This window comes from Fundulus heteroclitus, unplaced genomic scaffold (genome assembly GCF_011125445.2).
Source record: "Fundulus heteroclitus isolate FHET01 unplaced genomic scaffold, MU-UCD_Fhet_4.1 scaffold_36, whole genome shotgun sequence".
NCBI classification, from domain to species: Eukaryota; Metazoa; Chordata; class Actinopteri; order Cyprinodontiformes; family Fundulidae; genus Fundulus; species Fundulus heteroclitus.
Genome location: NW_023396770.1, coordinates 1,997,108 through 2,007,278, shown reverse-complemented (window position 1 = coordinate 2,007,278; position 10,171 = coordinate 1,997,108). Strand labels below are relative to the sequence as shown.

Below are 10,171 nucleotides of genomic sequence, written 5' to 3'. Positions count from 1 at the left end.
GCGGCGGTGCTGGTTAACCTCAAAGAGCGTTACGCGGCGTGGATGATCTACACCTACTCCGGGCTCTTCTGTGTCACCGTCAACCCTTACAAGTGGCTCCCTGTCTACGACTCTGAGGTGGTGGCGGCCTACAGGGGTAAGAAGAGGAGTGAAGCTCCCCCGCACATCTTTTCCATCTCAGACAACGCCTACCAGTACATGTTGACCGACAGGGAAAACAGTCCGTCCTCATCACCGGAGAATCCGGCGCAGGAAAGACGGTGAACACCAGAGGGTCATCCAGTACTTTGCCAGCATTGCTGCCGTTGGAGGTGCAAAAAGAGACCCCAGCAAGGGGACACTGGAGGATCAAATCATCCAGGCAAACCCAGCACTTGAGGCTTTCGGCAACGCCAAAACACTGAGAAATGACAACTCATCTCGTTTTGGGAAATTTATCAGAATTCATTTCGGCACAAGTGGCAAACTGTCATCAGCCGACATCGAGACGTACCTTCTGGAGAAGTCCCGTGTTACTTTTCAGCTTAAGGCTGAGAGGAACTACCACATCTTTTACCAGATCCTGTCCAATCAGAAGCCTGAGCTGTTGGACCTACTGCTTATCACCAACAACCCGTACGACTACTCCTACATCTCCCAGGGAGAGGTGACCGTCGCCTCCATCAATGACTCTGAGGAGCTGATGGCCACAGACAGCGCCTTTGACGTGCTCGGCTTCACCCTAGAAGAAAAAAACAGCCGTCTACAAGCTGACTGGTGCTATTATGCACTACGGCAACATGAAGTTCAAACAGAAGCAGCGGGAGGAGCAGGCCGAACCCGACGGCACCGAGGCTGCAGATAAATCAGCTTACCTAATTGGGGCTCAACCTCTGCGGACCTCATCAAAGGGCTGTGCCACCCCAGAGTCAAGGTAGGAAATGAATATGTTACCAAGGGCCAAAGTGTGGACCAGGTCAACTATTCCATTGGTGCACTGGCTAAGTCGGTGTACGAGAAGATGTTCAACTGGATGGTGGTTAGGATCAACCAGTCTTTGGACACTAAGCAGCACCGTCAGTACTTCATAGGAGTTCTGGATATCGCCGGGTTTGCGATATTGATTTCAACACATTTGAGCAGCTGTGCATCAACTACACGAACGAGAAACTGCAACAGTTTTTTTTAACCATCACATGTTTGTCCTGTGAGCAAGAAGAGTACAAAAAGAGGGAATCGATTGGGAGTTCATTGACTTTGGGATGGATCTTCAGGCCTGTATGACCCTGATTGAAAAGCCCATGGGAATCCTTTCAATTCTAGAAGAGGAGTGTATGTTTCCCAAAGCAAGTGACCAGACCTTCAAAGCCAAGCTGTATGATAATCACCTGGGCAAAAACAAGATGTTTGAGAAGCCAAGAGCAACAAAGGGGAAATCAGAGGCTAATTTTGCCCTGGTTCACTATGCTGGTACAGTCGACTACAACATCGGTGGGTGGCTGGTCAAAAACAAAGACCCTTCTGAATGAAACTGTGGTTGGCCTTTACCAGAAATCGTCTCTGAAGCTGCTAAGTCTGTTGTTTTCAAGCTACTCAGGAACCGACGGTGCAGACAAAGGAAGTGGCAAAGGAGCCAAGAAGAAAGGTTCTTCTTTCCAGACAGTGTCTGCTCTTCACAGGGAAAACCTGAATAAGCTGATGAATAACTTTGAAGACCACCCATCCCCACTTTGTCCGCTGTCTGATTCCCAATGAGAGGAAAACTCCAGGGGGTCATGGATAACTGCCTTGTGATGCCACCAGCTTCGCTGCAATGGTGTCCTGGAAGGCATCAGGATCTGCAGGAAGGGCTTCCCAAACAGGGTGCTCTATGGCGACTTCAAGCAACGGTACAGAATCTTGAATCCCTCTGCGATCCCAGAAGGCCAGTTCATTGACTGCAAGAAGAGTGCTGAAAAGCTGCTGGGGTCTCTCGACATTGACCACACCCAGTACAAGTTTGGCCACACAAAGGTCTTCTTCAAAGCTGGCTGCTGGGAACGCTCGAGGAGATGCGAGATGAGCAACTCTCCCGGATCATCACCAGGATCCAGGCAAATGCCAGAGGACTTCTGATGAGGAGACGTTTGCTAAACTTGTGGAACGCAGAGATGCCCTGAGGTATTCAGTGGAACCTGCGATCTTTCTGGGTTGTGAAGAACTGGCCCTGGATGAAGCTGTTCTTCAAGATCAAACCTCTCCTGAAGAGCGCCGAGGCTGAAAAGGAGATGGCCAACATAAGGACGAGTTTCAAGAGGGTGAAGGAAGCTCTGGAGAAATCAGAATCACGGCGGAAGGAACTAGAAGAGAAAATAGTAACTCTTCTCCAAGAGAAGAATGATTTAACTCTGCAGATACAGTCTGAACAGGACACCCTGACAGACGCTGAAGAACGCTGTGAACAGCTCATCAAAAGTAAGATCCAACTGGAGGCCAAGCTGAAAGAGATGAACGAAAGACTGGAGGATGAGGAGGAGCTGAACGCAGATCTTACGGCTAAGAAACGCAAGCTTGAAGATGAGTGCTCCGAGCTTAAGAAGGACATCGATGACCTGGAGCTAACTTTAGCCAAGGTGGAAAAGGAGAAGCATGCCACAGAGAATAAAGTGAAAAACCTCATGGAAGAGATGGCTTCTCAGGATGAGAACATTCTGAAGCTGACCAAAGAGAAGAAGGCACTGCAGGAGGCTCACCAGCAGACACTGGATGACCTTCAGAGTGAAGAAGACAAAGCCAATAGTCTGACCAAAGCTAAAGTGAAACTGGAACAGCAGGTAGATGATCTGGAGGGTTCCCTGGAACAAGAGAAGAAAGTCAGGATGGACTTAGAGCGCTCAAAGAGGAAGCTCGAGGGCGACCTGAAAATGACCCAGGAAACTCTGATGGACTTGGAGAACGACAAGCAGCAGCTGGAAGAAAAGCTCAAGAAAAAGGACTTTGAGGTCAGCCAGGTAAACTCAAGACTGGATGATGAGCACGGTCGCCTCGGCTCAGCTTCAGAAGAAGCTGAAGGAAAACCAGGCGAGAATTGAGGAGCTGGAGGAAGAGCTGGACGCCGAGCGTGCAGCCCGGGCAAAAGTGGAGAAGCAGCGCTCAGATCTGTCCCGTGAGCTGGAGACATCAGCGAACGTCTGGAGGAAGCTGGTGGAGCCACGTCAGCTCAGGTGGAGCTGAACAAGAAGAGAGATGCTGAATTTCAGAAGCTGCCGCAGGGAGCTGGAGGAGTCAACCCTTCACCATGAATCCACTGCCGCAACACTGAGGAAGAAACACGCTGACAGCGTCGCTGAACTGGGAGAGCAAATAGATAATCTGCAGCGTGTCAAACAGAAGCTGGAGAAGGAGAAGACCGAGCTCAAGCTGGAGCTGATGACCTGGCTCCAACATGGAGAGCATAGTGAAGGCCAAGTCCAACATAGAGAAGATGTGCCAGCGATGGAGGACAACAATGAACGAGTACAAGACGCAAGTACGAGGAGGCTCAGCGCACCGTCAACGACATGACAACTCAGAAGGCCAAGTGCTCACCGAGAACGGAGAGCTGGGACGTCAGCGGAGGAGAAGGAGTGCTTGATCTCTCAGCTGACGCGGGGAAAGAACTCCTACAACCAGCAGTGTGGAGGATCTGCGCCGACAAATGGAGGAGGAGGTAAGTGGCGAAAGAATGCTCTCGCACATGCCTTACAATCTGCCTGCCACGACTGCGATCTGCTCGAGAACAGTTCGAAGAAGAGCAGGAAGCCAAAGCCGAGCTGCAGAGGGCTCTCTCTAAATCCAACACAGAAGTATCAGCATGGAGAACTAAATATGAGACCGCGGGATCCAAAGAAACCGAGGAGCTGAAGAAGCAAAGAAGAAGCTGGTTCAGAGACTGCGAGGAAGCCGAGGAGGCCATCGAGGCCGTGATGCAAAGTGCTCATCCCTTGAGAAGACCAAACACCGCCTTCCAAAATGAGATCGAAGACCTCATGCTGGATCTGGAAAGATCTAACGCAGCCTCTGCCGCTCTGGACAAAAGCAAAGAGCCTTCGACAAAATCCTTGCAGAGTGGAAACAAAGTTTTGAGGAGTCGCAGTGTGAGCTGGAGGCCTCCAGAAGGAAGCTCGTTCTCTGAGCACCGAGCTCTTCAAGCTGAAAACTGCTACGAGGAATCCCTGGACCAACTTGAGACCATGAAGAGAGAAGAACAAGAACCTCCAGGAGGAGATTTCCGACCCTCACAGAGCAGCTCGGAGAGGGAGGCCGCAGCGCCCACGAGCTGGAGAAGATCCGAAGCAGCTCGAACAAGAGAAGGCTTGAACTCCAGTCGGCGTTGGAAGAGGCAGAAGGCTTGGAACAGAGAGAGACTCGGAAGACGAACGACGAGACAAACTGCGCAGCCCAGATGGAGTATAACCAGTGAAGGCTGAAATTGAGCGCAAATTGGCTGAAAAAGACGAGGAGATGGAGCAGGCGAAGAGGAACTACCAGAGGATGCTGGAGTCTCTTCAGTCATCTCTGGAGTCTGAGACCCGGAGCAGAAACGAGGCCTTGAGAGTCAAGAAGAAGATGGAGGGTGACCTCAATGAGATGGAAATCCAGCTGAGCCTGGCCAACAGGCAGGCGGCAGATGCCCAGAAGCAGGTCAAGACCCTCCAGGCGTTCCTGAAAGATACCCAGCTCCAGCTGGATGACGCCCAGCATGGCAACGATGACCTGAGGGAGAACATCGGTTTGCTGGAGCGCCGGAGCAACCTGATATCCAGGCCGAGCTGGAGGAGCTGAGGGCTGCCCTGGAGCAGACGGAGAGAAGCCGTAAACTAGCAGAACAGGAACTCACTGATGCAACAGAGCGAATGCAGCTGCTGCACTCGCAGAACACCAGCCTGATCAACCCAGAAGAAGAAGCACGAGGCCGATCTGCTCAGCCTGCAGATGAACTGGAGGACGCCATACAGGAAAACAGGAACGCTGAGGAAAAAGCTAAAAAGGCCCATCACAGATGCAGCCATGATGGCCGAGGAGCTTAAGAAGGAGCAGGACACCCGCGCCCATCTGGAGCGCATGAAGAAGAACATGGAGCAGACCATCAAGGACCTGCAGCACCGCCTGGATGAAGCAGAGCAGATCGCCATGAAGGGCGGCAAGAAGCAGCTCCAGAAACTGGAGGACTCGCATCAAAGAGCTGGAGAATGAGCTGGAGGCAGAGCAGAGGAGAGGAAGCGAGTCCATCAAGGCCGTCCGAAAGTACGAGCGCCGCATCAAGGAGCTCACTTATCAGACCGAGGAGGACCGCAAGAACATGGCACGCCTGCAGGACCTGGTGGACAAGCTGCAGCTCAAGGTCAAGTCCTACAAGCACGCAGCGGAGGAGGCAGAGGAGGCGGCCAACGCCAACATGGCCAACTGCGGCAAGCTGCAGCACGAGTGGAGGAGGCCGAGGAGAGAGCCGACATCGCAGAGTCGCAGGTGAACAAGCTGAGAGCCAAGACCAGGGACGGCTCCTCCAAGAAGGGCCTGGACGACTGAGGAGGCCTGGGACGAACCGAGCAGGTGAGTTCATGGTCGGCCCTGCAAAATACCAGCGCTGAAGGTCCAAAACCCGAGTTTAAAGTTAGACTTTAAACGATTCACACAGAATCAAACAATTTTTAAAGAAATATGCAGGAAAAAAGCTAATTTATATGCATTTTAAATCTGAGCTTTATCCCACTTCCAGAGGTGGGTAGAGCAGCCAGAAAACTTTGCTCAAGAGTTGAAACTACTTCAAAATCATATTACTGAAGTAGAGCTAAACGTATGATGCAGTGAAAATACTCCTAGACGTACTTCAAAAAATGTGCTCAAGTCATTGTAAGGTTAACAGATTACTGCCCGGCTCTGCCTTCCTGAAAAGCAATAAGTATACCATCATCTGCATAATGTTTTAGTGTTTCAATCATCAACATGTCCATCCTGAAGGAGCTGCATCATTTTATACTCAGAGTAATAAGAAACCATGAAGTGCATCAAGTTAAAACTTTCCTTCCAGTTTAAAGATTTTATGCAACCTTCAGTCAGATTAAACTCAGGGTGCAAAGAGAAGAATATTGTTGCTTGGGTATAAAAGCAACAATATTTAAAGCTGTTCTCATTAAATTACTGCATATGTTTTATGTCTCTACTAACAAACTCTACATCTGTGTTTATTTACAGATGGTTCTGGATGTCTGGCTGGTACCAAGCCTGCCACCGCTGGGACACCAAAAGCCAACATTTCTCTATTACCACTGCTCACATGTGTTATTATAAGTGTTGTGAAAATGATGCTGAACTAAACATCCGAACTAGAAAGTGAGACAGAGTCAGAAAATTGGTTTCATACAGTTTCCGCTTTTATGAAGTTTAAAATTTGTTGATTTTACACAAAATCTTTTACGTTTTGCTTCAAAATGGCAGGAGCTATGCTTTCTGATTTTGTCAGCTAATTTTGTTACATGTTTGTGGATTTGAGCAAATCTTTTAACAAATTTGCCACCTCAGCAAAACAGTAGAATGCCAGATTAGAAAGAGAAGTGAGGCTCTCTGCTTTAGCAGCTTTCAGCGTGATATCTGCTGAATAATGTCAGTTTAAGCACTTAAATGTGATACTTATATTCTCACTTTTAACTTCTTTATAAATCTGATACCACCGAACTGACAGGAGCCACCAGATTTACTGCAGAGAAGGTTCACCTTTTAGTCCACAGCATGATTTATGGTGAGAGGCTTAAATCTGAGCTTAGACCTCTGACAGCCGGTCACTAGCAAAGGTTTTCCAGGTATTTGCATCTTCTACAAACTCTGCAGATCTCCTGAAAGTCAACATCTCTCCGCTTGCTAACTTGCTGAACAAGATCATCAACAAAATGAAAATAAACACAGATGAGCATCAAAATGTGTCTCCCAGTTCCTGTTGCTGAGGTCATCATCGTTAATAGAGCTTCCATCATCAGAGTTTTTAGCTGCTGTTCTGTAGAAGTCTAAAACCTAGATAAATATCTTGCTAATGACAACGCTCTTGAACCTTGCAGTGAGTCCACCCGCTCACTGCAAGGCACAAAATAAGCCCACTTCTACATTGCTGAAGCCTCTTTTTAATTTTATTTTGATGCAACTTTGCAAACCTAAATCATGTTGCTGCACTATTTTTTAGGGACAAGATAATTTCCCCTTCAATGTTTCCAAACAACCATATTTGTGTTTTTCTATTTGTGCTGTCCAAAGCTGGACCAATGAGGTTTCATAGGTTCACCACCGTCCCATCCGCAACTTACATACACCTACATGCCAAATTATATTCTTAGCAAATTACAAATTAATAAAAAAAACAACAAAAAAAACATAAACACCCTCACAGCTAAATAGAATCATGTAAAGAGGTAAATACATGATAATAATAGTAATAAATTATAAATACAGCATTCAAACATTGAATCTAAATAACCACACAGATGGCACATGATAATATTTACTTTAGCACTATGCAATAAAATGCAATAACATCCAGAAACTAAATAACTACAGAAATGCCCTTTACTGGCCCCTAGTGGTGCGTTCTGTTACTGCATCTGGTAATTTCTCTGAGCTTCCTGCTCTGACGTTGGGCTGAATCTGCTGGGAAGTCCAGTCCTGAGAACTTAGATGCTTAATGAAGATGTTCTTCTCTTACATTTGTCTCATCTCAGTGATGAATAATTTGGATTTTGCCTCATATTTCCTCCCAGATTAAAGGACAGCAACTGCTGCTTCAGCCAGGTCGCCATTGCTGATGTCTTTCCATCCTGACACTGGGTCGATGCTTGTTTGATCCAGAGCAGCAAATTATTTATTGTTGCTCAAAATAATATCCAGCTCTGGTGTGAAAAAGGCGGAACTAGTGGGCTAGGCTTTTATTTTGAAGAACTGGTGGGATTGTGGCTGGCAGTGACCCAGTTATCCTCACAGTCTGAGGGTCCAGAGCTGCATGATGGAAGGTCCGGGAGGTGGCGGAGCTCCGGCGGTCTGCAGGACCTCCGCTCGGCTTTGACCCCCAGGAGCACCGCCTCAGCATGCGGGAGAAGAGCAGCTGGACCCCGGGGTTTGGAGCCGCGGGACGCCGCAAACCGGCCACCTACACCGGGGAGAAGAAGGCGCAGCTGCTGGCCAGAGCCAACCGGAGGTGGGTGAGGCTCGCCACGGTTCTGGGCTACGTGCTGGCCGTGTCTCTGGCTGCCGTCCTCCTGGCTCTTTACTACGGCTTCTTCTGGAAACCCACGTCCGGTCCCGGTCCAGCTGCGACCAGAAACTGGACCAGGAGCGGAACCAGCCGGGAGCAAAACGCCGGCGCTGCAGGAAAAAGCCCGAATGACCAGAAGTGTTGCGTAAACAGTTGGACTGAAAAAGAAAAGTTCATCAACTTTACCGACAGGAAACCGGAAACCGATAAACCCGACAGAACTTCTTCCACTCCGGTCCCAGGTCGTCTCCAGCGGGGCTTCAGAGGCCCTTCAGGCCGCGCAGGGCGCCTCTTCTCCGTTCTGAGTACCGCAGAGCCGCCGGCTGTCACCGCGGAGGAATCCGTCCAACCTACCGACCCACCGGAGAGCCGCACCCGGGACCCGGTGACTGGTGCCCCGGGCACAGAGGCGGACCTCTTCGGGTCCGGAACCTAGCACTGAAAAACAATAAGAACTAAATAAAATCGGTCTTAATATTTTTGTAATAGGATTTTAAAAAATGTAAATAAGATTTTTCTGCATTAAATTGACGCAAAGTAAAAAGAGAACAGACATTCAATAAAAATGGATCCATAAATCTTGAAGAATGTTGATTTGACATTTTAAAATTTTCCTGACATCATTTTGACCAAATAGATAAATAATGTATGAATATTTGTTGAAATAAATGTATTTGTTTGAAAACCAGTCAATAGCTGATTGTGAAGAATGAGCAGAAGTTCATCTGTTCGTCAATGTGATCTATGAATTTATAAAGTTCCGTCATATTAATTTCTTCAATTTATTGACTTTTATTTCATAAATCAGGTCGCCAGAGGTTGTTTTCTGGTAGGCCAGAAAAAGCTTTGTTTTGTTTGCAGAGGCTGAATAAAACGTGACAAAACCTTTTACAGCAGGGAATGAAAAAATTTCATTGTAAAAGTGTTGCATTTCAAAAATGTATTTTGAATGTGAGCCTGTAGAAGATTCCTCTGTTTAGTTTAAAGTATAAAAGAATACGAGAGTTTTTGTTTTTTATTATCCACATTGATAATAAATCGTCTTTAAGAACATGCATGCACCTATTTAACATTTTTAAATGTTTGTTGCGGCATTTTTTTATTTCAAACTAGCTTTAAAATGAATTTGAGGAGAAATTGAAGAGTTTTTTTTCATAATTCTTGTCATTTTCAGACATTAGAACCGGTTAATATTCTTGTGGGCTTAGCTGGTGGTTTTCAGCCTCTTTCTAAATCCTCTGGAGAAAAGTTTTGGTGAGGAAGAAGCTGGTAAATGGAGGAAGACTAGACATGTTTTTTTTTAAAGAAGGTTGCTACAGTTTTCTTTGTGTTTTAAAGGTTTTTATGTATTTCAGGGTTTTTCCTTTCTTTGTGGTTGTTTTGCAGCTTCTGGACTGAGGCTTAAATTTTACTTCCTTTAAAATATGTTTTTCATTCTTTAACAGAGACTAGATGAGCCGCTCATTCAGTCATTGAATCCCATGGACCCGTCTTAGAAAAATAAAAGGAGTTTAATGTGCAAGAAATTTATTCTTGTGAAGAAATTGTAAAAAGAAAATAACTCTTCAGAATAAATATCAGTTTATGCAGGAAAATCCAAACCTTTTGCAGGTGAGCTCCAAGTTTCTTCTCATCTTTATGTGACAAACAAGGAATTGAAGGAAATGTCAGTGTGACTCATTAGCTAAGCCAACGGATGACCCCAGGAAGAAAGCAAATTAAAATAATTGTCTGTAAATCCCGTTTACTGCTCTTTCCTTCCTGCGGAGCAGCAACGTTGCTCCATACAGCAAAGTGTTGCAGTCTGGAGGTTTGGGGATGTTTGGTGTTTTGATGGCAAAACACAGTTCAGCAGATGCTAACTCTGAAGTAGGTGGCACTAAGAGCTCCGTTTTGGTTCCCTTTGCCAGTTCCCTGAAGAAGAACCACCAACGGACG

At 46.9% G+C, this 10,171-nt stretch overlaps 1 pseudogene; it reads left to right on the top strand.

Moving 5' to 3' along the window:
- Window positions 1–7: 7 nt before the first annotated feature.
- LOC105934389 lies at window positions 8–6,465 on the top strand (annotated as a pseudogene).
- Window positions 6,466–10,171: the final 3,706 nt, after the last annotated feature.